The sequence below is a fragment of the Lepisosteus platostomus genome, chromosome 1 (genome assembly GCF_059453375.1).
Source record: "Lepisosteus platostomus isolate fLepPlt1 chromosome 1, fLepPlt1.hap1, whole genome shotgun sequence".
Classification (NCBI taxonomy): Eukaryota; Metazoa; Chordata; class Actinopteri; order Semionotiformes; family Lepisosteidae; genus Lepisosteus; species Lepisosteus platostomus.
Window position 1 is genome coordinate 44,684,508 of NC_142611.1, and position 25,723 is coordinate 44,710,230.

Here is a 25,723-nt window from a genome sequence, read left to right on the forward strand (position 1 = left end):
ACAACTTAATCATAAAAAAACAGTTCTGCAGGGGCAACTCGTTTATGTTGTTCTTCTTTTACACACAAAAGACTAGGGCTGCCTCTCAGCTGCATTAAACCATTTTTTGCGGAGTCATAGAGAAACACGGACAGAGAGGTAATCGCTGTAATCTTAAGGTTGGGCAAATTGAAGAAAGGCAAACTCAGGGTTAACGCACTGAATCAATAATGTGGTTTCCGTGATGAAGCTTTCAGAAATAAAAATGGTTAGTCTCACAGTTCTTCTAAAGTGCAGCATCCTCCTGAGTTTCAGAGTGATTATGCACCAACAGCCCCAATACACAAACGTTCAGGTAGAGAAGATTTCAACAGCATTTGACTTGAGTACAACATTTTTGGGAGGCCAAATAGTAAAAGCCTTGAGGAGAATTTAACTGGGACACTAATTAACACATATACACCAAAGCATGGGCCCAGAGGCACAAGAGATTAGGGGTAGTCCAATTAAAACTGAGTAAAAGAATCACTTCCTTACACAAATGGTGGTGGGTGTCTGGAACAATCTTTCCAATTATGGTGTTGGATCTCATTCCTTTGGATCTCTCATTAATGGCTATAGAGATCATTGGATCATTTCTGCACATTTGGCAAACAGCCTTATCTCCGCTGTAACTTTTCTTCTGTTCATATGAAATATTTTAGGTGAAGTCCATACATTTTCAGATTAACTTGCAAAAAATAATTGCAGAGGTAAAAACAATTCTTATCCAACACTGGAAGACAAAACAATTTACTTTTCCAGAAAGTATTGATGGGAAATGATTTGTTAGAACCAAAACTATTTTGATTTTTTTTTAATATTTATTCTATTTGGTACCAGATACAAACTAGCCAGATGCCTGCTCTCATTTTATTTCAGAAACTAAGCAAGGGTGGGTCTGTCTGGGTGGCTGGCTTTTATAGGAAGCTGGAAGTGATACTGGCAGACTTGTAATGAGCACAGTTCCATCTGGATCAGAAATTTAAAAACAATTTTGCTGTATGGTACCCTCTTAGATGAAATTTTGAATATTGAATATCAGGCAAATCTGTCATGCTCTCTCCCAGCCTTGTCTGTTTATTCTCTCTTACAGCAGATTCTTGTCAATAAGCAGTTATAATAGAAGCACCCAGTGTCTATCTGTAAAATATTCCTCATCAAAATATTTATCTCAATTGTCTGACCACTTTACAGACTTGCAGTCTTCTACTTTTTTACATCTCAATACCGTTAAACTGTGAGACACTATCTTTTATCCATTTTTGTGCGTTTATATAAATGACAGTTCCAACAACATTTTGTGTCATTACAATTTTATATACTATAGGCCTATTATCAACCATATATATTGAAAATAATGATTAGTAGTTCCAGATTATGAAATTGTGAACCTTTGTTGTGCAGGTTTTATTCTTTCGCTACAATGGCAACACTGTGAGGATTATGTTTTTTGAGTTCTCCAGTGCCTTCAACACTATCCAGCCCTTAATGCTAGGAAGGAAGCTGGAGGAGATGCAAGTGGGCGCCTCCATGATCTCATGGATCATCGACTATCTGACAGGCAGACCACAGTTAGTGAGACTGCAGAACCGTGTGTCCGAACAAGTAGTCAGAGGACAGCTCTTTCTCCATTCCTCTTCACCCTCTATATTTTGGACTTAAAATACAACTCAAAGTCGTGCCACCTGCAGAAGTTCTCAGACAACTCTGCAATTGTGGGATGTATCAAGGGTGGGCAGGAGGAAGAGTACAGAGGACTGGTCAACAGCTTTGTGGAGTGGTGTGGGGAGAACCACCTGCAAGTGAACGTGGCAAAGATGAAGGAGCTTGTGATAGATTTCAGAAGGAAAAGAGTCCAACCTACTCCTGTCTACATCCATGGGAGTGGCATGGAGATAGTGGACTCATACAAGTACCTGGGAGTGCACATCGACGATAAAATGGTCTAAGAACACTGAGGCCATCTACACGAAGGGCCAGAGCTGACTTTACTTCTTGAGGAGGCTCAGGTCCTTCAATGTGTGTAGTAAGATGGTATTAATGTTCTATCAGTCGGTTGTGGCGAGCGTCATTTTCTACACGGTGGTATGCTGGGGCTCTGGGATTAGAGCAGGGGATGCTAACAGGCTGAACAAGCTCATCAAAAGAGCAAGTTCTGTTATTGGGTCTGAACTGGACCCCTTGGAGGTAGTAGCTGAGAGGAGAATCGTGTCCAAATTAATGGCCATTATGGACAATGTCTCCCATTCCCTCTATGACATTCTTGTGAGAATGAAGAGCACGTTCAGCAATAGTCTGATCCAACCACGGTGCAACAGGGAGTCATTGTTGCCTTCTGCCATAAGACTGTACAACTCATCCATTACGAGTCTGGGCAGGGGCAACATTGACCTGTTTTTGGACTAAACATAAAACTCTCTGCTTGCATCTGTTTTTTTCCTATTTACAACTGTTTTTGTACAATATATGCTAGGGATTTGTGCAATATATTTATAATGTGCAATACAACTTTTTGTGTACTGTACTTTTGGGTCTGTTTTCTGTATATGTTGTACTGTAGAGCAAATCTGCATAATCCATTCTTTACTTTTACTGCACTTTTCATTGACTGTACTGACTGTATTGTATGTATTGTATTATTGTATCATTTCGTTACACTGTGCTGTGTTGACTGTGCTAAGCTGCTGTTGCACTACAGTTTCCCTCACCTGATCAATAAAGTATCTATCAATCTGCATCTAGGTCTAGCAAAAATCATTTCAGTATTTTCTGAGTAGTTCAGTAAAAAAAAGAAGGTATTATTAAAAGGTAATAGACTCGACTAAACATGTTCGCTAACATATTTACCAATTGTTAGTTGTTGGTTTCGTGACTTATCTTAAGGTTTCCCCAAGTTCATTAAAATGGCAGAATCCCTGTGTGTGTCGTACAGAAATCAAACTGGAATCCAAAGCAATAAAGTGATAGAAAAAGAAGAAGTAATAGAAAGAGACAATGATTCTGTATTTGGATATAAGTAAACAGTAAAATACTATTTTACAACTTTGTAACTCGCAACCACAAACTGTTTTTAAGGGTTTATAATAACTCGCAAATCAGTAACTCGGGCTCAGATTCCGTTTGGTGTGTTTTTATTTTTAAAACATATTTATTTTTATTTTTGTACATTCCTAGGAAGATGTATAATACCTTAGTGATTAAGACACAAAGTCCAACAGTGTATTTTTTTACTTGCGTTAACAACTTTCAAAACCTTTTCCATGCAAAAATATTCTTCATACATTTCGTTGTTGCTGTTACCGTTAATTTTATGTTTTCCAAATTTTAACAATTTGCATAGTGTTTTGTACAGCAAACATAGAACCAATCTGGCGTTGAGCTGAGAGCGGCGGGCAGGAGAAACAAAGAATTCGATCCTGTTGTAATTTCTGGGAAAGGGGGCAGTTGCTGGGTGAAGTGACGTCACGGCCTGTGTGTCACTCTCTGGCAGGCTGCGAGAGACTGACCTGGATCCACAGCTACGAGACCCAGTACATATCAAAACACAATCAAATTAAAGCCGAAAAACAGAAAACCAAATCCCGAAAACGTCCCCCCGTCTTCTGTAGAAGATTGCCAGTTGAAAGAGGAAGACGCAAAGCGGGATACGGAGCTGCATTGTAGAGAACAGCTACTTCTTTACATCCCGGAGAGGTTACTGTACAACCAGCACAGGAAAATAACTGCATAGCAGCCGCACCATTGTATGTTAGGGGTTATTGACTAGGCCTGGCATTATCCCTTTTGGAGCAAAAGCAAGAGTGGAAGGTAAGGGATTCCCTTTTCTCGTTTAATCACGGGAACTGCGCTTCAGTTCACCCAGTGCGCGCGGTGCCGATTGCTCAAGTTCAGCAGAATCAGCCGCCGCTTCTTTTTACTGCTCTTATTAATCTTACTTATTTTCCACCGTGGCTTCAATAATTTGTTTCCTTCTGCGGGCATGTTTTCTAAAACGGGTCTAAATAGTCTTCGCTGAACTGCAATTCAATGTTTTGTAATTAGCGCCATCATGTAAACATTGACACGATACTGTGCAGGAAACCTGCGTGGTGGTTGTGGAGGTGAATCTGTAACCCCCAAATTGCAACTCGTTATTATCGTCTTGCCCGAGTTCATCAGTGATACCGTCTAACCTAACATTCGCAGCTACTGTTTTGTATTTTGCTAGATTTTTAGATTCTGGTCCGACACGATTGAGTGTAAAGTTCAGGCCTGGTGAGCCGATGTGATGAACTCGATTTGGAAAACATGTCTGGAATAGATTATTAATTAAACTGGTACGGGGTTGAATCTAACGCTTGAATTTAGCTTGTATAGATGTTTTTTTCGAGTCAGTTCAGTGCATGTTAACTCCATTAGGCGCTACTACAATAACATGTTGTTAGTACAGTTTCAAATAGGAAATGCAAAACTAAACATCGAAGAGTAGTGCTTTCAAGTGTTGAACCCGTGATATTGCAGTTTTCATTTTCATTTCAGTTGAGCTCAAGCGACTGAGAATAGCGATGAACAGCGAGTAATGTTATAGTAGTATTTGTGCTGTATAATTTAACTGCCTGAGATCATTGTATTTCTTACGCCGATTGTTCACGTGTGATTGAGACACTGGAAGTGTTTTGCATTTCATGCTTCTGTTAAGTTACACATTAAGGTAGCCGTATCACACAAAGCAATGATTCCGTAACAATTTCTGTAAAGTCGAGATCTGTTCGGGTGTACTGAAGTAAATTCCTCCCAATTCCTCCTCATTTCTTATGATGATAAGTGATTCGATTTACCTACATAGAAAAACAATAGAAGAATCATCAGCTGAGCACTGCAATAAAATAACGAGAATCTGAATGAAATGCAGACTGTCTGGTATCGGAACGGAGTGTAAGAACAGCGAGGCACATTTCACAGTTGTGGCACATTTCCGATGCCTTTGTGTATTTGTAAAATGATTAGTGTATCATTTTTTTAGCAGAATATCAGTAGCTTTTTGATGCTTTTATGCTGTAAGCAGGGCTATCCGTCAGAAGTACGTACACAGAAGCTTACAGTTTGTCAATGGATATAGTATTACACAAAATAATGTGGTGCTGATGACGCAGTGAACAATAACATTAATTTAAAAGTAATTTTTGAATTACAGGTTTAATGGGTCCATGACAGTTATAATTTCCATATTATGCTGGGTGTTCAGCATTTACCATGTGTACGATTCTTCCTGCATGCTAAGAAATGAAATAAGAGTGCCTGCAATATCTTAGATAAACGATCAAACAGCTATCATAAACGAGCGCCTCACGTGTTTTATTTTAAATGACACATTTGTGACAATAATGTGATTGTACTTAAACATGTACTTATATTCTTGCGCTTAAATGAGGTACTTTAAAAATGTTTGCGTGTAAGAATGACGTAGTTTTGTAGTTTGTGCTCTGAAAGCTATAGTTTGTAAGGCTGTCATCAGAGCACAATGTATGGTAGCTGGTTAACAGGGAGTTCAAAGTGTTTGGAGTTTGGATGGCTAATTCATGATGCAGTGCACCCGTTGAATGGGTCAAGAAATGTGTCCATATACTGTAATAAAATTAGATATTGCATGAATGCCACGATGCAGAATCGTGTTATACCTTAAGGTACACGAGTTTTAAAACATCAGGATCAGTGCAATCACAAAATAATCCTTCAAATAACTAGGCTGTATCAATAAAAGCACTACATTAATGAAATACTTCCATTTGTGCATTGTTTTTAATCTTAAAAGATTTTCAAAATGTTTCACATGTATAAGTGGGATCTACTTCACCCACTACTGAAATGCAGCACCTACCTACTACAGAGGTGCAGTACTTTGTCTTTACAATGAATTTCTGGACTTAAATTAGAAGAGTACAGACATTTTTTTATGCACACTTTATTTCTTTAGACAGTGTTGTATCTACTGTATTCTCCACATCCTTATAATGCTTACTATAACCAAATTTACTTGCTTAGTGCCTTTTCTATGATAGAAAATAAGAAAAGTACTTTGTTGGTGTATAGAGTGAAACAGACGTGCAATCTTGAGTAAAGAAATAGCTGAAAAAAGATATGGGGCATAATGCAGTTTCAAACACTTACACAAACCTTGTACCTTTACAAATACTGTTATCTTGTATCATTTTAAAAAATGGGATTTTTGATTATGTTGTGTTTAGCCCTGACAACCAATGTTTGTTCTGTATTAATAATTCTGTGAATTAATCTTTGCTGTTGATAGTACACAACAAGGATAGTACCTGGAGTTTACTGCAGAATTATAAATATATAGGGACAAAGGCTAATGCAGATTCCGGTGTTTTTGTAGAACCTTCAAACTAAAAAATCAGGAACATTCACGTAGACATTTTTTATTAAACATTCAAAATTGTTCCAACAGTACAATACAATTTCTAATGCTTATGGAGCTCAAGCAAATGTGTTGATCTCGCAAACTAATATTCAAATAATGCCCCAGGAAATAAATTGGCTTTGCGGAAATTTATGTAGCCTTCATTTTTAAACTGGGTACAATGATGGGACAGAAATGTATTTAAAAAAAGGCAAATGTCAACACCGCCTCTCTGACAGCTATGAAATGTCCGTCTAATCCTTTTATGGGTCTAATTTATGAAAATATTGCTGTGTCTTCATAATTGGCATAAATGACAGGATACATCAGGATAATAGTGAATTTATGAGGAAAGCAATGTGAAGTAGCCCTGTCTTGTCAGGAAGTGAGCTTCATCATTAATTCCCTTTGTTGGTTGTGTTTTCCAAAAGGGTTGTATCTGTAGGTACAGGGAATCACTGGTATCGTTCTCATGTTGTGAAGATCTAACATGTTGTTGCCTCACCTGTTAGGATATTTTCACGCGCAGTTTGGTTTGGGTGTTTGACGTGTAGTGACATTGGGAGTTAAGTGTGAAAATTCGGACAGAGATGTCTCCACAACGGGATTCATGTCAAGCCAAAGCAGCTGAAAATGTTTTTGTGGTTTGTTTGAAAGGGTGCTGGGTGTTTTCACCACTTTGGTGGTTTTCAGTTTTGGGCGATGTGTAACCAAAATGCATTCTAGTTCTGTGGAGTTCCCATTTTTAAGCAGAACAACAGAACAAGTAGACATTCAAAACAGTTTATTAATAATTTAAACATCTTAAATAATTTCCTGGATTAATAACCATCATGATCCCCCATTAAGGACTTATTGTAAGGATTCTTGTAGTTAGATATCAGGGTTAGCAGGAATCACCGCCTCTGTAATATTTGTATTTGTCTTGTCTCAAAGCCTCCTTCTCTTCTGCAGATGTTCATTAATTTTCTCCAGAAGCACAGTCGTTTTGAAAAATATGAAAAGTCCTCTTGGTATACTCCCCTTCTTGTGCAGCTGTTTGTTGGAAGCATCAGATAGACCAACGATGCACCAGAGCACTGTGCGTATTCAAGTTGGTAGCTGCGTCAGCATGTGTAGGCTGTATAGGAACATGTAAAAGGTTTATTCCTTGCTGAAATGGAGCATGGAATAAACCTTTTACTTGTTCCTTTGCACTGTATGTATTCTCTGCGGTAGAGAAACAGACCTTTCACCCCTGTAAAGAGAGTGAGAGCTGATTGCTTTTGGAGAAGTATGATACTGTATGAAGCCAGTAGAATTCTGCTCTGCGAAAAGGTGCAAGCGAAGTCAGCAGATAAACATGAACTAGTTTTTTGAGAAACTGGAGTGTGTTTGAATTGTCCTGGTGTGACACAATCCAAATGTAAAGTTAAAACAAAATGATATAAGAGAACCACTGTTTGACTCAGTTGGAATTGAACTAGGTGCCAACATGGCTTGTTTTGTTAAGCGTTGTAGTAAGTAGTATTTACAGCTGTAAAAAAGGTGGGCTTCTGCCATTATTCTGCAGCGTTAACTATCTCCAGGGCCCTGATTGAGGATTTCCTTGGGGGGGAATCGATAGGGATGAAATACTGTTCCTAATAATGTCTGCTTTAAATTAATGATGCTTACATGTGCAAAGCTGGGTATTGAGGACAAGATAAGACCTATAAGACCTGTGATATATTTCACAAGGCTTTAAAATCACATAAAAACATCCCAAAAAATAGTGCTTAAAAATTCAGAGGTGGTAGAATGTGCAGTGTTACAGTAACGCCCTGAGCAGGTGTCTGAATTAATGCTGCTTGTTGCATCTTAAACAATGCAGTTGATGTTTTAGCTGTGAACCTTTGTTTTCTCAGCCTGAAAAACACCATCAGCACTTGGCCTGTGCATCCCCTTCCAATGATGTCCCATTCTGGTGAATCACAAATGATGTATACACATCCTTTAAAATGAATATTTGTAAGCAAAACGTTAATGTTCAAATTTAACTTTTCACCCACAGAAGTGTTCAATGTCAGTAAAAACCTCCAAATAAAAATCCAAAACTAAGATGTGTGGAGTGCATACAGTATGTATTCTCCCCCTTTTCTATAGCAAGCCAAACTTTCCAGGTGCACAGAAATACTTTGTCAAGTCACCTTGACACATAGTTGTGATTCTGTCTACCTGCCTTGCAATGATGTTTTAAATTATTTCAGAATGAATACTACTGCATCTCTGTAAGGGCCCTCTGTCTGGTATTGAATTCCAAGCAAAAATTCAACATTGAAGACCAAGGAGCTTTCAACACAATGTAGGGATAAAACTGTAGAAAGGCACAGATTGGGGAAAAAGGAAAGTGATACCTTTGAGCATCATGAAGCTGATGATTAAGAAGTGGAAGGTGAACTACCCAGACAATGCCTAGATCATGCTGTCCCTCCATACAAAGAAGATGGGCAATGACATTGATTTCTTTGAGATCAATGGGAAATTTGAAAGAGTGAATTTGAAATAATTTGAAAGACTCTTTCACTCAACAATCATGGTCACTCCAAAAGCTAGCCTGCTTGTAAACCCATTTCAAATCCCACATGGAGTTTGCAACAAAACATTTAAATGATACTGAAATTTCTTGCAAAAGGTTTTGTGTTCAAGCAAGTAGGGCTGGGTGATATGGCCTAAAATTATATATGGCGGTATAATTTTAATTTTAGACGGTAACAATATATATCACGATATGGAATTTGTTCTCATAATTCCAATAGAACATGCTTTAAAAGTAGTACAAGACTTGTTTAGTAAGTTTTTATCACCTGGAGTTAACTATTAGGTTATTATTAACTGTTGGTTAGCTACTGTGTTGTTCCTTTAGTATTTTTTGAAATTTCACATTGAACTGAAGTAGAAGTCAAACATTTTTATTTTGCAGAACTGAAACAATACAATAAACTAATGAACATTGATTTAATAAGTAAATATGTAATACAATATAGGTGATAGAAGAGGTTGCTTGTATTACCGCCTCTGGCTAAAATCGTCGTCCGACATAGTTAGCAGATAACCGTTTTCAGCTTGTGGTCGGACTTTTTAAATCCGAACCATTTCCAACCAATCGATGAAGCACCCTTCTTTTCAACAGTTTCGTTAACGCTTCTCTGCGTATTTGTGTTTGCAGACAGGCACACCAAACACGTGCGTTTTGTTTTCACGGAAAAGGGAAGAGGACGCCTGCGTGTTCTTATTGGCCGCAATGACCTCAGATGACCGCAATGACCGGTAGAATTTTAAATTATGATGGGTCAATAGTAAAAATTTTCAAACCCCATTTTGTGATGATATTGGCGGCACAATCTATGTAAACATCAAAATCCAATCTCTACTGGTATGAACGGTTTAGCCAAATCCATATATTGGCACATATTTCTATCGGTATACTGTCTATACCAGTTATACCACCCACCCCTTCAAGCAAGACAAAATTCAAGCTTTTTGTTTAATGAAAAGCGTTACATCTGGTGCAACACAGATCTTTGCCCAATCAACACCTTCACTACTGTCAAGCATGGTGATGGCAGCATTGAGGTATGTGGCTACTTCTCATCGGTGTGGACTGGGAAGCCTGTCATGATTGAGAGGAAAATGAATGGAGCAAAGTATAGGCAACTCTTAGAGGAAAAACCCAACAAAGTCTTCTAATGACCTGAAACTAGGATGGAAATTCACCTTTCTGCAGGACAATGACTCAATACACAAGGCCAAAGCTACAGTACATTAGAGTGAAGATAGTGAATATCCTTGAGTTAAATCTGATGGGAAAAACTTTGGAAAGACTTGAAAAGTGCTGTCCATCAACAATCCCCATCAAGCTTGATGGAGGAAAGAATGAAAATTACACCAACCAGGTGTGCAACTATGGTAGAGCCTTCTCTAAAAAGACTCCCAGCTGTAATTGCCAAAGGTGTTTTCTATCAGTTTTGAGCTGCACATCCTGAAGTAAACTCAGAACTATTTGTTGTTCAGTTTGATCTCCTATGTCAGGCTTTGATACTCCCTCAGCCTTTTTTGCTTGTTTTATCGTAGAATTGCCCAATATTATTTTTTATTTCTTTGATTTTGCCTCAGCATCATCATCACAGCTGATAAAACCTTTGTTTTTCACATTTCACATGCAAAGTATCACATGGATGATACCTTGGGAAGAGCAATATTATCTGTTCTGTATTTTGGCAGCAGTTCCTCTGTGTTTTTGTAAGCCGGTGTCAGGACACCATCTGTTTTGATGATATTTGGTAGGAAAACACAAATCACAGATATAAGGATTTGCCTTCTTGTGGCAACAGTTTAAATGAGTCTGTGTTTTAATTAGCCAATATAGCCCACATAACTTTTTAAATGAAATTAAAAATTGTATTCTCCAAAGATCATTTAATATAAAAAAATAACCATTTCAGAATGATTTAATATCCAGGACTGGAAGGAAGAGAGTCATTTAAATTCTGGACAATAATTGACTTTGCTAACTTTGCTTATTAGAAGGGGTTGGTAGAATATGCAGATGATGAATGATTCAGTATCTGCAAATTTAGCCTGCTCTCCAGGAAGTGGTACAAATTGCCAAGGTTGTCATTTCTTATTTAACTCTGGCAGGAGATTCTCAAAGCCATCAGCAGTATGTCAAGGCCTCTGCTGCCAGGTGCAGTTGTGATAATACAACCTTACATTGCATAGCGACATGCCAGAAGTAGATTGGAGAAGTTCAAATGCAGAATAGAGTGGGTCACTGGGCAGTGTTATAAAGAAGGCCATGGTCTCTTGCCTTGGTATGTTGGAATGTTACAAGGCAGTGACATTGATAACAGGTCCAGTTATGAAGAGAAATCATAAGAACGTAAGGTTAAGCAAGAGAAGGCCCTTCTACTTATTGAATTTCATTTGGGAGTAGCTTATTGAATCAGGGGTCTCATCTTCTGTCTGAGCTAGAAGGTGGTAGCAGGCTTCAACAGCATGGCTGGCTAGGCTCGGCCTTGTTGCGTGAACAGTTCTCTCTCCTGATCTCTGTGAATTTCCTGACAGCTTCCACTTGTGCCCCCGACTTTTTTTTTCCTATTTAAATTTCCTCTTTATTTGGAGATAAGCGGTAGTAAACAATGTCATGTAGGCACAAACCATGATCTCATGTCAGAGCGTAACAAAAATAAAACCTTTGCGAATTACAGGAAAACGCACTGGGTTTGCGTGAATGTGCAGTAAATTGGAGAACTTAAACATGGAAAACAAGATTTAAAAACAGCCCATTTATTAGGGTAGTGAAGAAAGAATACTATACTCCTGTATAAATTTAATGAAAGGGAATAACTTTCAACCTTTTTAATGCTCATGATACAGTGCGTGTAAAAGAAGCTACAAGTAAAACTATGTGAATGTCGGTTATTTAGTGTTTGCTGAGAGGGGAATTGACATCAGCGTTACACGAGGTTTTCATCCTGCATTTTCTAATCGCTTTATCCAGTACTGGGGTGTGGGGGGAGTTGGAGCCTAACCTGACGAGAAACAAGTGATTCCCGGATGCCAGGGCATCCCAGGGTGAACAGACGCAAACATTCACACACTTGCAGCAGGTCCAGTTGTTTTCAGAAGCCAATTAACCTACTAGTTTGTCTCTGCACTGTGGAAGGAAACCAGAGCACCCAGAGGAAACCCACGAGAGCACGCTGATAGCACCCCTGGTCTGTTGCGGGCTGCTCAGCCATGCTAACCACTGCGCCACCGTGCCGTCCTGAGATTCTTGAAATAAAAATCGAAGGACAAGATTCTGGCGTAGTTTCTGGGAATGGGTGTGCCCGTTAAGAGAGAAAAATTCTTCACATCATACGTTTTATTTGTGTTATTTATAAGGTTTTCATTATTGGTTTTGGTTGTAAACATAGTAAAATGGTTTTAAATGACAATTCTCACTTGGTTACACAGTAGAACTAGAATAACCTGACAAGGCAGCTGATACACAGTTAATATGCGAGGTCCCAATCAGTCAGTTTTAACTTCAGTGAATATTGTATTTCATGTGGCTGTACAAACAAGATAACCTCCTGTAGCTTGCAGCTGTGAAAGCAGCAGTCTTTACAAGCCAAATAATTGCACTTTCAAACAAGGAAAGGCATAAAAATAAGTATTTGATTGATTAGAGGCAATTTAGATTTGATCAATGTCAGATTCTGCCACCATATGAATGGCTAAAAATATTGTAATATTGTGAAAGCAACTTTAAAGTGATTCTAACACAATATATTGAGTGAAATATGACTTGCCTGGATACCAGGACCTTGTTTCACTTCGTGGGTAGCTATCCCTACAATCTGGGGGAAAAACAAATCTGCGAACATTACAGAGTTTCGTGCGTACACAGGTTCTGATGGAACGTATTAGTATCTCTAGGAAACATGGGAGTGTCTTACACTGATAGGCTGAAAAAAACAAAACTTTCTATTCTTGAACAGAGGAAATTATTAGGGCACTTGACACAAATATTCACAGTTCTCAATGGCAATACCAGAAAAATGAACTGTGCAACATGAAGCAGAGAGCAAAGTGGGAGGCACCTGCTTGGGCACAGGGTTGTGGGAGTCTGGAACAAGCTACCCAGCCATGTGGTTGAAGCTAATACTGTATGATGGAGCATGAACTGCCACACAGGCTAGATGGGCTGAATCCTCTCGGCTGTAACCGTTTTTGTGATCTCTTGTGTTTTAACCAAGGAACCTTCATTTCTGCGATATGATCACAGAGAAAACATTGATTTTGTCACTGCAGTCTTCTCCTTTACGCTGTTGTGGTGCAATGGTATTTTGTAATTGATAATTGACAATTGATAATTACAGCACTGATAAGTAAGCACGATCACCATGTTAAGTATGCTGCTTGTATAATACAACAGCAATGGAGGGGATAGGAAGGACTCCCAACACAGGGAATGCATTCTGATTTCCTTTATATGTGACAATGAACTAATGTTCTTGTGAAAATGCAGCTCCATTTTCACGGTCATCCTTCTGTAGTGCATCACATTCTACTATCTACATACAGTACTCTCTGATTTGGGTTATTAAGCTTTTAATATTTTCGGTGCTAATTACCGATAGCAGTCTGGATCATATGCCAGATGTTATAGTTTCCAAAAATCTGACCTTTTTGAATACAAGCCATCTGGCCTTTATCAAATTAGTGTGTCATTAGAAAGGACTGTTTGTTGACCCAGTGTTTTTTGTTTTCTTTTCATGTTAGATTTCATTATATCACTATAATCAATGTTGATTCTATAGCCTTCTAAATTGGATTTGGAAATTTGAGGCAGGTTGATTTGATAAAATAAAGGCATAAGCATTCTGTACAAGGTTCCAAACTTCAGTGTTTACAGCTATAAAGATAAATATCTTAAGATAAAAAGTAAAAGAATCCAAAATGGAGCTGAGTGATATTTTTCATTTTCTATCAAAGCATGCTAATTTAAGTGTGTTGAAGGGGTGAAGCGATTAGCAAATCGCACTGCTGACACTTGCAAATTGCAAAGACTTGCTTTTGCAAGTCTTTACTTCCCTGTGTAATCAGCAGCTAGCCTAGAATACGGCTCATAATTGATAACACACAAATCCAGAGCTCATGACTTTGGGAAGCAGTGACAGTATGAAGATATTCAATATTAAAGTAAGTATGCTTTTCACCAAATGATAGCAATACAGGACTTAAACCAAAACAGAGTAAGTCGGTAGTTGGAAGAAACAATTTACTGTGCATCTGCAGAATATTGAAGAGATCCTTGAGTAGAAAGATGTGGGTGTTCGTTTTGCTGTAATTTGATTAAATTAAATGAAGAATTCAAGTGTCATCACAGTGAAGATAATGACAAGTAAATATTCCCACAGGACCTGCTGTTTTTGAGATTTGTGTTATATATTCATACAGAAATCCCCCATTTCATGACAAGCTTATTGTAGTAAATCAATAAATATATTTACATAGAATTTTTCTGCAAGTAACTTTTTTGTAAAACTTAATTTTCTGTTGAAGTACCATAATCACTTTTGTAACCCTTTTTAATGGCCTTATCTTACTTGTTTTGGCAAAAGCTCTTTTACAATCATATGTTCACTTGAAAACAAAATGCTTACTTTTTTGCAGCATGTTCTAAAATCTCTACAGCTCGTTTATACTATTAGAAGATCAAAACCTGGTTAAAATGTCTCTCTCATCTTGGCTAATGGGCACTTTAGGTTTGCAGTCCTTTGGTTGGCAGTGAATCCTCTGGTACTGGGCTGAGTAACTTGCTTCTCAAAAGTGGGAGGGTCCCAAGAGTCTCCTGCACTTCCTCATTCTCCCCCCGTGTGCAGTCACAAGGTTTATTAGCCACGAGCAAAAACATGGAAAACACACAATTGACTATTTCAAACTCAGGGTATATAACAATGAATAGTTGGTAATTTTAAATAAAAAAATCTTAAGTTGTGTAACTATGATTTATAGTAATATACAATTTTACCCTAAAAGGTGCAGGCAGACCTTTAGAATACACTTTCATCAGCACACTAGATAATACTTTTGCTGTTGATGCAAGAACATAAAAAGAGGATCTAAAATGATTTCCAGGTTTTGAGAATTCAAAAATATATATACATATAGTGTGCTCCAAATTTTTTAAGAAATGTGAATCAAAAGTGGAGAGCTTTAATATATTGAAGTGTCATTATTTTATTGAATATCCTTGGCTGAGATTGTCTTGGTTTACTGTAGATTATTCATCAACTGGCTTCCAGGTTTGACCACAGGAAATTTTGGCAACAGATTTTGAAGAATGATTGTTCATAACATAATGCTGTCAAAAAACAGGTGCATGATGTCAGTCATGGCTGGCAGAGAATGTCCCTGTTAAAAATTGTGAAAAACAATCTCCACATCTATGAGCCAAGGAAAGGGTGAGGAACATTTCTCAGAGCTGAAAGGGAAAGACTTCACTGACACTATGCTGTATAGGAACTGCCATACTGCCCACTGCCCACACCCATCTGTTTAGCACGAGTAAGAGATTTGCAAAACTATTGAAGCCCTTTTGTGCCAAACAGCAACACGATTGAGAGATTAGGATTTATAAAGTATGATAATTAGATATCGCATATCATATTTACATAATTTAGGTGATTACATAACATATCTGATGTACTGTATGAAGGGCTCAAAAATTTAAACTGGTTCACGAGCAATTATTCAACAAGTTTATTCTTATGTGACCGTATTTGTAAACACATTGCTTTTGTTCCATGATCTGCATATGAAGAGAAAAGAACTTGAGAAAGTCACTACATCTACTATGCACTACATAGACACTTATGGCTAGAATAAACTTAAATTGATGTTAAATAAACATCTATCTTATATTTTGCAATATATAACAATTGCCTTCTTTATTTTATTGTGAAGGAAGAACAGAAGGACTTTCTCCTTGGACTTTTCTCACAAAGGAATTATTCCATTGTTTGATGATACTGTTTCTAGAGCAATTGTTTGCTTAGGCAAAATGGGCATTCCTAATGTGTCTGAAAAAAGACCTCAAATGCCATTGTTTGTAGTAGTTGACCCTGCTGAATATGCACTAAACCATTAGACTCCATGGCTGTAAATTTTTCATGTGCCATCACCTCTCCCTTGAGATCAGGCTTGCTGTGTGACTGAGAGGACCCGCCCGTAAAGGAAATATGTGGGAGTCAGTAATGCAGGAAAGGATCGCCTGAGCTGTGAGGGTTGCCTTGGAGATGAGAGGTAGGCAGATACAGCACACACGGAAGTTCAGATTTTTCTGTGGCCTAGTGAACACAGGCCTGCTTGTTTTCTTGTACTCTTGCAATACTGGCCTTCCATGCCACGCCTTTGTCGACATGAACTTGTTAAAAGTGAAAGCCTTAGCAAAAGTCTGAAAGCTAAAGCTAAGGTGTTGGCTTAGGTGATCCTAGGTTTTAATTTGTTTTCTTACAGCCTATGCTTACATACTTATTGAACATTAAGCTGTCCTTATTAGAGAGTTTATCAGTATAACTAGCTTTTCTTTGCATTAAACAATATTACCTACTTCTACAACTTTGTTATTCATAAGAATAAGAAATTGAGCAGTGACACCTTGGAAATAAAGTTTTGAGTTAGAGGACCTGAACTTTATTAATACAGACTGTTTGTAGTCAATGCCGTGAAACTACAGTAGTTCAAAAATATTCAAATTAATATATCTGGTGCTGGTGGCACTTTCCTTACAAATGTGGAATGTGAGATTCAGTTTTACCCTGTATTAATTTTAGAACCTTGCCCAGTCACCATTGATCATTATATTTCTAACATACAGTACATTGCTTGTTGTAATGAAAGCTTTATTGCGACATAAGATGAGTAATACAACTCTTTCTCATTTTTATGATTGTTCCTATGTTCACTTTTACAATGTTAACAGATCTTAAGTAGCTCTTCGTAGTTATCAAATCACCTAATGGGGGGATAGACTACATAAATCTTTTGTGACCTGTATTTCTTGTCCCATTGAGGATCTGCTCTAAACTCTTAGTGCTTATTAAAATACACAGAATATTTGATGAGCATTACTGGGTGAAACTTTGTGTTGTGTGTTTTATGGTAAAATATAATTTAAAATGTTCCTTCTCAGTGAACCAGCAGAGTAAAACAGATTAGTTACTTACTCACTTATGTGCTGTTACCACTATGTGAGCTGTTTGTTTTATTGCAATTTTTAGACAATGTAGGATTATTAAGGTGCTCTATTTTAAGGATGAGTCTATTTATAAAAAAATATATGTTGTGCCTTTGGGTATCTGTCTCCTCTTCCCCAAAGCGAGTGGGCCTGACTAATTTCTCCCAGGGCATTTCTAGACATGAACCTTTTCCAAGAGTTCATACTTGTGTTTTACAGTATTTGTAGTGTTTGGAGCCAAAGAATTCCAGTGCTGCTCTTCTCAGAGGTCCTCCAGAGAATAATGTGATTGTCCTTTCCCTTATTCCACATACAGTAGTTCACTTATTCTACATTGTTCCACATGAGGCATAAGTATTTGCCCAACCTAAAGTAAAATGTAAGTGAATCACACTTGCGTAGATGGATGAATATGAATTTTCATACAGTATGGAGGAGGTTACCACACATCAGTTGTTGCAGCCTGTGTTGCGTGAATGGGGTATATTAAAGGCTTAATTCCTGTATACATTAAAAAAAGCTTTAATTTTCCCAAATATGGATGGATCAGATCACCAAATGATTAAATGTGATCTAATTGTTTTACAAATATTCGTGTTCTAGGGGTCTCTTTTGAGTTTTTTCTAGGTTTAAGCAAGCATCGGTCATTTCATAGGTGAATACTCGCTGTTGATCCACAGAAGTTCTGCCAATTCAGCAGGCGAGCACACATTATAGAAAGATAGAGAAAACCTCTTACAGTCTTATCAACTTATATGTACAGATTGGTGTGTACAAATATCAATGGTTGTCATGAGGTGTTTGTAATTCAAAATACTTATTTTTCTTATAGGCTGAGCAGTTAGGCTAAGTAATTAGGTTGCATCTGCACCAGAAGTACAATAACATAGTCCCATTATAAGGTTAGGTTTGGTCTTCCAGGAAGCAAGTCTGTTTCTCCTCCAAAATCAATTGCAGATCTTGGGGGAAAAAATGTTATTCACTATATTAATAGGTATTTATGAATCCATTTAGAGTTTCTTCTCGTGAGTATGTTGGTGGCAGAAATCCATAAACAAAATGACATAAATCCAGAAGAATAGTGTTTGTGTGTTGTTGAAGAATATTTAGTACAATGGGTGGTTTTTGTGAACACCTGGTAGTTGACAGGTTTCAAGCATGTGACTGGAATCTGTCCACCAACTTGGCAATTCAGCTTTATCTTGGAGTTACAGTAAATGAAGGCATTTGTCTCTCTGTCCTTGTGAGTGGGATCACTACCCACCCAGAGATGGCTTTGTCTATGGGTCTCTACATGGGTCTGCTGAGCCCGGGGAGATATCTTATACGACTGGCGTCTGGCCTGCGAGCGTATCACCACTGAAGTGAGGCAGCTTCTGTTTAAAAACCCACATGCTGTGGAGAATAATTGTTTTGTTTGACCCCTCCCAGGAGGGAATAGTATTATGCATCTTAGATTGTAATAATGATATGCAGTCTTTTGTTTTTGCTGTGTTCTACATTTTATCTGTAAAGCAGTGAACAGGAAGATGTTCTGCTTAAAAGACCTAAACTATATTTGTAGCAGGCTTACAGCTTTGATTTTAATATTGTTTGACATTTTTGGTGAAGCTGTAACTGCATTCAAGGAACAGCTGTTTTGTAGCCAGTGGTAGGTAAAACTGGCTGATTTTTTTTTTCATTTCCAAGCTTTTTTTTTGTGGAGTCCAAACTGAATACTACGCTGTATTTCCAACCCCCCCCTCCCCCCCAAAAAAAACAACAAGAAAAGTTAGAACAGCCATAAACGTTTAGGGAAAAAGAAAATAAAACGTGTCAGCATAAAGGAAAAGTGTCACTTCAAGGAATGAGATGGAAAGCAGGAACGCAAAGACAGAAAAAAGTATTTTTCAGTGAAAGTTCCATGGAACAGTGTATGCCGCAGGAAAGTGTTTGCTTGACAAGGTAATTGGCTAAAATAATCATTCTAATTTCCATTGCTTCAGATGTTATTCCCCTGAGATAGATAGTGGCATATTAATGTTTGTAACATCTCTTTTAGATGGTGATATATCAAATTAAAGCCAAACAACATCTAAATGTCAAAAACCAATATGTAGCAATGAGGGAACAGCAGCTGTTTGGAAAACAACTGACATGTTTAGTCTGTTTTTTTTTCCTTAACAAAAAAAGCCTTGTCAGCTGACTTTAAATTTCCTCCAGCATCAACGGTATCCAGGTGATAGATTTAGACCAACTCTTTTTGACTTCACGTTTGTATAACAGATTCTTTAACTCAAGTTGTGGTAACGTGTTTATATATGTGTTAGTTTGTAACCGTGTGTACGTCTTCTAGAATCGAACAGATCCTCAAACCTGTGTCTTTTTTGTGCAGATGCATTATCAAATGCTGTGATAATGCTGACGAATATGCTATCCGAATATATGTGTGTTTTATCTTTAGTGGCCAGTGTTCAACAAAAGAGCTGTTGTGCCATGGCATGTGACATTTCCTGAACCGTTTCTCCAGAGACATGTGATCATTCCCAGTTCTGAAAGCCCTGAATCGCTGACAGAAACGTCTCTTCCTTCTCGGCTGGTTTCATTTGGCAGTGGAGACGGCACAGCCCTGCCCAGCTTTACGTTGTGTCCTCCTCTCGGAATGGGAGGAGAAGGGAGACGCTGTAGTCGCCAAGTGAAAGGGGAACAGAGCCTGTTATTGAGGCTATCAGCAGCTCTTGACCCGCACTGCAATGCAGCAGGGAGAAGATTGGCTTTTAGTCTTTAGCCAGCTGAGCAATGCGCAGAGAGCCTGGAGTGCTGTAAGCGCTGAATGAAACTCAGGGTAAGAACAGCACATGATCCTTGCCAGTGACTGCCAGTTTCTGCCGAGGGGTGTCAAACTGAACATGCTTCTGCAACTTTGGGGTAGGTGGACTATAAAGAGTTCAATGTTTTACTTCAGACCAAGAGCTTTATTTGTTTCCAGTGTGGTCTCTGGGGGGAAACAAGAAAAGCTTTCAGGAGAAAATGAAAGTAGTTTACTGTATGTTCTGTGTGCTGTAAATCAGAATCCATTTTGACATGAGAGCTATCCACTCACCCTGTGCAGTTTGCCTGTTTGTTGTTCTGTGAAGTAAACTTTATTCTTTAAATGTTAAACATTTCATGTATGTGGTAGTGAGTGCTGAGATTATTCATTTACCATAAAATGTTAAAATAGGCTACTACTAGTGCTTAGCATATTAATATTTGAAATTTTAGCTCACTTTTTTCTCTGTGCTGTTGAATTATTTGTGACAGTTATCAAAATTAGACAGGGAGTGGTGTTTTTTGTTTGTTCAAGCCTGTACTTCCTTACCTGGATCTGTTCTCACATTCAGCTTTAGGAGTAAAATATGTGGACCAAGTGAAAAACAGAATGAATCATTTTAAGAGGTTTGGATCCTGTAAAGGAGTCGTGAAAATCAAATGTTAAACGTAAAGCTTTAGGATTTTCCTTTTGCTTTTTACTATCCCATGTTCCTCTTTTAGCACTCAGAGTTAAAACTAGAAGTCAGGCATTTATATTTAATGATCCATAATAATATCTGTGGATCTATGAAGTCTAGTAAAGACTGAGAGAGAAAGATCCTCACCATGTGTCATTCAGCAAATTGGAATGTCTTCTCTGGATGTTTTCTTTCCTTTGGACTTCTTTAATTTCTCTGTCTCTCTTTGTGTAGCTTTCCCCCTGGCCAGCCTGTACAGAGGTGGGGGGAAGGGGTGCGGGGGCAGGTCACCCTGTCTTTAGGGCCAAGCTGGGATTTAGCCATTGCTTAACATCAACGATGTTGTCCTGAAAATTTGAAGAGCCTTTTATAGCTGTTGGGTGCTATGCGTGTAATATTGTTTAAATTCTAAAGTATAGTCAAAAGCTGCAGTGGTGGTCTGTTTGCAGTTTTCCTTGCCCTTCTGTTCTTACTTTATTACTGTTCTTGCTCAATTGTGCCATATCCTACACCTCAACAATGACAGATTTCCACATGTGTGACTGACTCATTGATCTGGGATAAAAGCTGTTCTAAAGATCACATTCAGCATAAGAGAAAATGGATTTCTTTTTCTGATTAGGAAAGCACACCCTGAAACAGAAACATAATTAGTGAATGTTGCTGCTGTTGACTGGAAATTCTTGTGGGATGTACATGACAGGGGAAAAAATGTTTGCATAATATGTCATGCTAAACCAAGAGCAGCACAACAGTAGTACAGGTATTTTTCACATTCTCTTGCGTCGTTGTTGTAGTGAAGACTATGCATTTCAGACCTAAATTTGATTTATGCAATTCAAAGTTTTCTCAATGTCGGTACTGTAGGCTATTTATTTATCAGTTAAAGGAGTGTGTAGAGCTGTAATTAAATTCCGGACTGTATCTTGAGATAATGCCATTTGTGCATTTAAATGGTTTTTATAACCTTACACCTTATTCATCCTCTGCCTTGGATAGTAGGCTGCAACAGCTTCTGTTTACTTGCTCTTTAAAGCTGCCACTTACAATGTTAGTCTTTCATTTCAGTGCAAGTCTGAAAGCCTGAGTGTAGTAGTTAGTAGTCATGTAGCAAGGCTTACAATGGACTGTTCTATGTGTAATTTTCACAAGATAAGGAATACTGCCACCCCTTGTCTGGACCTGAGATAATGAAATGTGCTTGTGAAATTCATGACATTTTTTATGTTGACCTTTTTGTTATTATTAGTTTACAACCTCATAGTATTTCACAGTCTGTTCAGGCTGTGGATGACCTAATAGCCATGTTCAGATTATGTCCTTCGACAATCAGTCTAGGTGCAGACAGGGGAGCTTGGGACCCTATTTTTTTTAAGGCTTTCTAAGATGTATACCTGAAAGAGTAGCCGAGATCCGTGTTTGATCTGTTCTCTAACCTGTTCAACGCTGTTAAATTTGAGATTTTTTGTAGAACTGTTTGTGTGCTGCTGGAAAAAAAAAAACTAGTTTTAATGTAAACATTTCCCTCACTGGTTCAACAATAGCAACAATACAAAAGTTTAAATTTAAAGGTTTCACACACATATCCGAAACTCCTCCAAATTATGGAACAACCTTAGAAAAAGAACAACCATTGGTCTCACTGCAGTGGCATTCATTCTAAAAAACCTGTTGAGAATGTGAAATTTTGCATAAGGAAAATTAAATTCCCGTTCTTTATGTTTGTAATCTTGTGACTCATCCCCAAGGCCTAGAAAATCACCCAGTACTACTCAGTGTTAACTTAAAAGTTCAGAATTGTCAAGTCAGTTGCATGTTTTGATACCTAATTAGCCCATTTTATTTGGTTAACAGGAAAAATGGAATATATATGAAAATTATAAGCTTTGAACATACACACAGTTCAGTTTAGTTCAAGGTAATAAAAATGTCCTTTGACTTTTTCTGTCCTTTCTATCACTTTCCTTATGCTTTCCTTATTTGCTTTTGTGACACCAAAAACACTGGTAACATATTATGCCTATATAATGTTAAGTATTAAAAGAATATTCAACAATAAAAATCACTAAGTAAACAAAATCACTAGGGAAGCAGCTATGAAGCAAAATGTGTTTCTTGTACTGTGAATGGCTTTGCAAAAAACAGGTAATAAAATGTATGACTTGTCATAGCTAGCATTAGTACAAATTGAGTATTTGTATAGCAAGTGTACACAGTTCTGCATTAACTTTGGCCAGTTCTTGAATAGAACGGAGATATACATACTGTACAGTAATCACAAGTATTTGTTGTTGTTTGATTATTTCAGTTGATGTTAAAACATTCAAAGCTCAGAGGTTAATGAATATATTTTGCTACACAAATATTAAGTGAAGAAGCCTTGACTGCTAATTGCATTTTAAAGAGAAGAAGGTTACTGGAAAAGAAACACGAAAACAAAACACTGTAAATAATACAATATCGTTTAGAACTTTTCAAATCTAACCTACCACAGCAACTTTTTCTCACCCATGGTGTAGACTAATTTTGGGAATGTGTAACAAACTAACATTAGCTGGAAGGGGGCAAAAAGATAGCATAGATACTGAGGAGCCATCTCACGCAGAGCCTTCTCTGAAACCTGGCTGAAGCCCAACGCTCCCGATGCCACTGTACAACCCGCTGGATTCACGCTTTATAGAACGGACCGCACAGCTGGTTCTACCGGCAAGGCTGTGTTGTTATGACCGCGGTGTCCATTCACCCGCTTGCTACAGCATCGTCACTCAACGAGCTGTAGAGCGTTATCAGCGAATCTGAAAACACGCATCCGGAAGCTGTTTCTATCGTGGCGGGGGACTTTAACCACTGAAGCCTTAAAAAAGTACTACCAAAGTACTTTCAACATGTCTCTGTTTCTACTAGAGGAAATAACACACTGAATCACTGGTAAACCACCATTAAAGGAGCATACCACTTTGTCTAACAACCGCATTTCGGGTAGTCTGACCACGCCTCTGTGCTCCTTCTTCCTGTTTACAAGCAGGAGCTAAAGAGCAGGCCACCTGCAGTAAAGACCATGCAGCGCTGGTCAGACAAAACATGAGTATACAGGGGTGGTCACATCCTACGTCAACTACTGTGTGGACAGATGCGTTCCTACCGAGAAGATCCGGATATATCCCAATCAGAAGCCCTGGATCAACAAAGACGTTCGCTCCAGTGGTCTGCTGCCTTCCAATCATGTGACAGGGAACTGTATAAAAATCAAGGTACGACCTGGAGAAAGCTATTCAACTGGCAAAGCAGGAATACAAGGACAAATTAGAAAAACAGCTTGGGGGTGACTCAAGGCGCATGTGGCAAGGCTTGCAAGCTATCACGAACTACAGAGGCAACAACAGCGGTATTTCCTCCACTGAAGCATGAAGTGCGTAGAGCCTTTAGGAAAGTGAAAACCCGCAAAGCAGCCGGCCCAGATGATGTCTCTCCTCGTGTTCTTAAAACTTGTGAAGACAAGCTATCTCCCGTGTACACAGACATTTTTAACCTCTCTCTGTCTTTGTCAGTTGTACCAGAGTGCTTTAAGAAAACCACAATTGTACCACTTCCCAAGAAGACCAAGGTAACTTGCTTGAACGAGTACCGCCCAGTGGCACCCACTTCATTGGTCATGATGTACCTGGAAAGACTAATATTGTCCTATATAAATTGCTCTATCCCAGACTCCCTTGAACCACTTCAGTTTGCTTACCGCCCGAATAGGTCAGTTGATGATACCATATCTCTAGCACTTCATACTGCCCTAGGACATTTAGATGGATGGGGTACCTATGTTAGGATGCTGTTTATTGATTACAGTTTGTTCTTCAACACAATCGTTCCCACCAAACTTGTCCCAAAACTCAGGAATCTGAGCTTATGCAACTCAATCTGCAACTGGATACTGGACGGGCAGACCTCTGGTGGTGAAAATTGGCGACAATATCTCCTCAACAGCGATCCTAAACACTGGAGCTCCACAAGGCTGCTGGCTCAGTCCTAAGCTATAATTGTCGTTCACCTACGACTGTACAGCCACTTACAGCAGCAACCACATCATCAAGTTTGCAGATGGCACCACTATTGTTGGGCTGATCAACAGCAACGATGAGTCTGCATACAGGAGTGAGGTAGAGCATCTTACAAGATGGTGCCTTGATAACAATCTAGCTCTGAATGTCAACCAGACAAAAGAACTCAGAATAAAACATACAAGGTACAGTGTCGGATTTCAGCAAGATAAAATGTTAACCTTCACAAGGAAGAACCAGAGATGCAAAACAAACTCTGCATTAATGTACATACAGTAACATGATGTGCAGATTGCATAGCCTAATGTACACAAATCAGATATCATAAGATGTTTAGGAACTTCAATAAGAGCCTTTTCAGTTCTTTGTAATTGTTTAATTCTTGGAAGACTTCAAAAGTGAAATGACTATTCAATGAGTCAACAACAAGTCAGATAAATAATTTTATAATTCTTTTATCCAAGGAAAGTGTAGTTGGTACAGACATCAAAGATATAGAATGAACTACATTAACAGATGTTAGTAAGTGTCGCTGTGTCACTCATCCTTCTGGTCTGGAATTTCTGAATCAGTGCCACACTAAGGACACTGTGCTGTTGGTGGTGCCATCATTCAGATGAGATGTGAGACATAAATATTTAGGATCACATGGCACTTTTCATAAGGGTAGGGGTAGAAACCTTGTTGAACTGGCTAAATCTTGCTCTGGGTTTCCATAGTCTGACTTGTGTTCCATGTGAATTCATTTGGTGATGAACTTATTGTGCATCTTCACCCGATCTACTGTTTTGTGAGGCTTCTGGTTTGTAATGGGCACCACTGCCACCCACGTTGGCACAGAAATACAATAGGTAATGAAGGGAGCCTACTTCTAAATGTATAATGCTTTGGGATTTTATGAGTTGAAAGGGTTTTTCTAAATCCAGTTGTATTAATGTCAAGAGTGTGATGTAACTGGAGTACAATACAAGTAAATCAAGAATGTTATTCTTGGTAAAGAGAAGGTAAATCCAAAACCTTGTTTAAATCATCC

At 38.3% G+C, this 25,723-nt stretch overlaps 1 protein-coding gene across 5 annotated transcripts in view; it reads left to right on the top strand.

Annotated features, from left to right (window-relative positions):
• Nucleotides 1–3,484: 3,484 nt before the first annotated feature.
• Nucleotides 3,485–25,723, top strand: part of LOC148678008 (ETS-related transcription factor Elf-2-like) — a 54,809-nt gene continuing 32,570 nt past the window's right edge. For 3 of the 5 annotated variants that reach the window (XM_088629994.1, XM_088630016.1, XM_088630025.1), the window contains exon 1: nt 3,485–3,828. The gene's annotated coding sequence lies outside the window, so the exon portion shown is untranslated. Of the gene's footprint in view, nt 3,829–19,746; nt 20,076–25,723 lie in introns of those variants that run through there. The other 2 variants (XM_088630001.1, XM_088630007.1) reach the window with 2 other exon arrangements.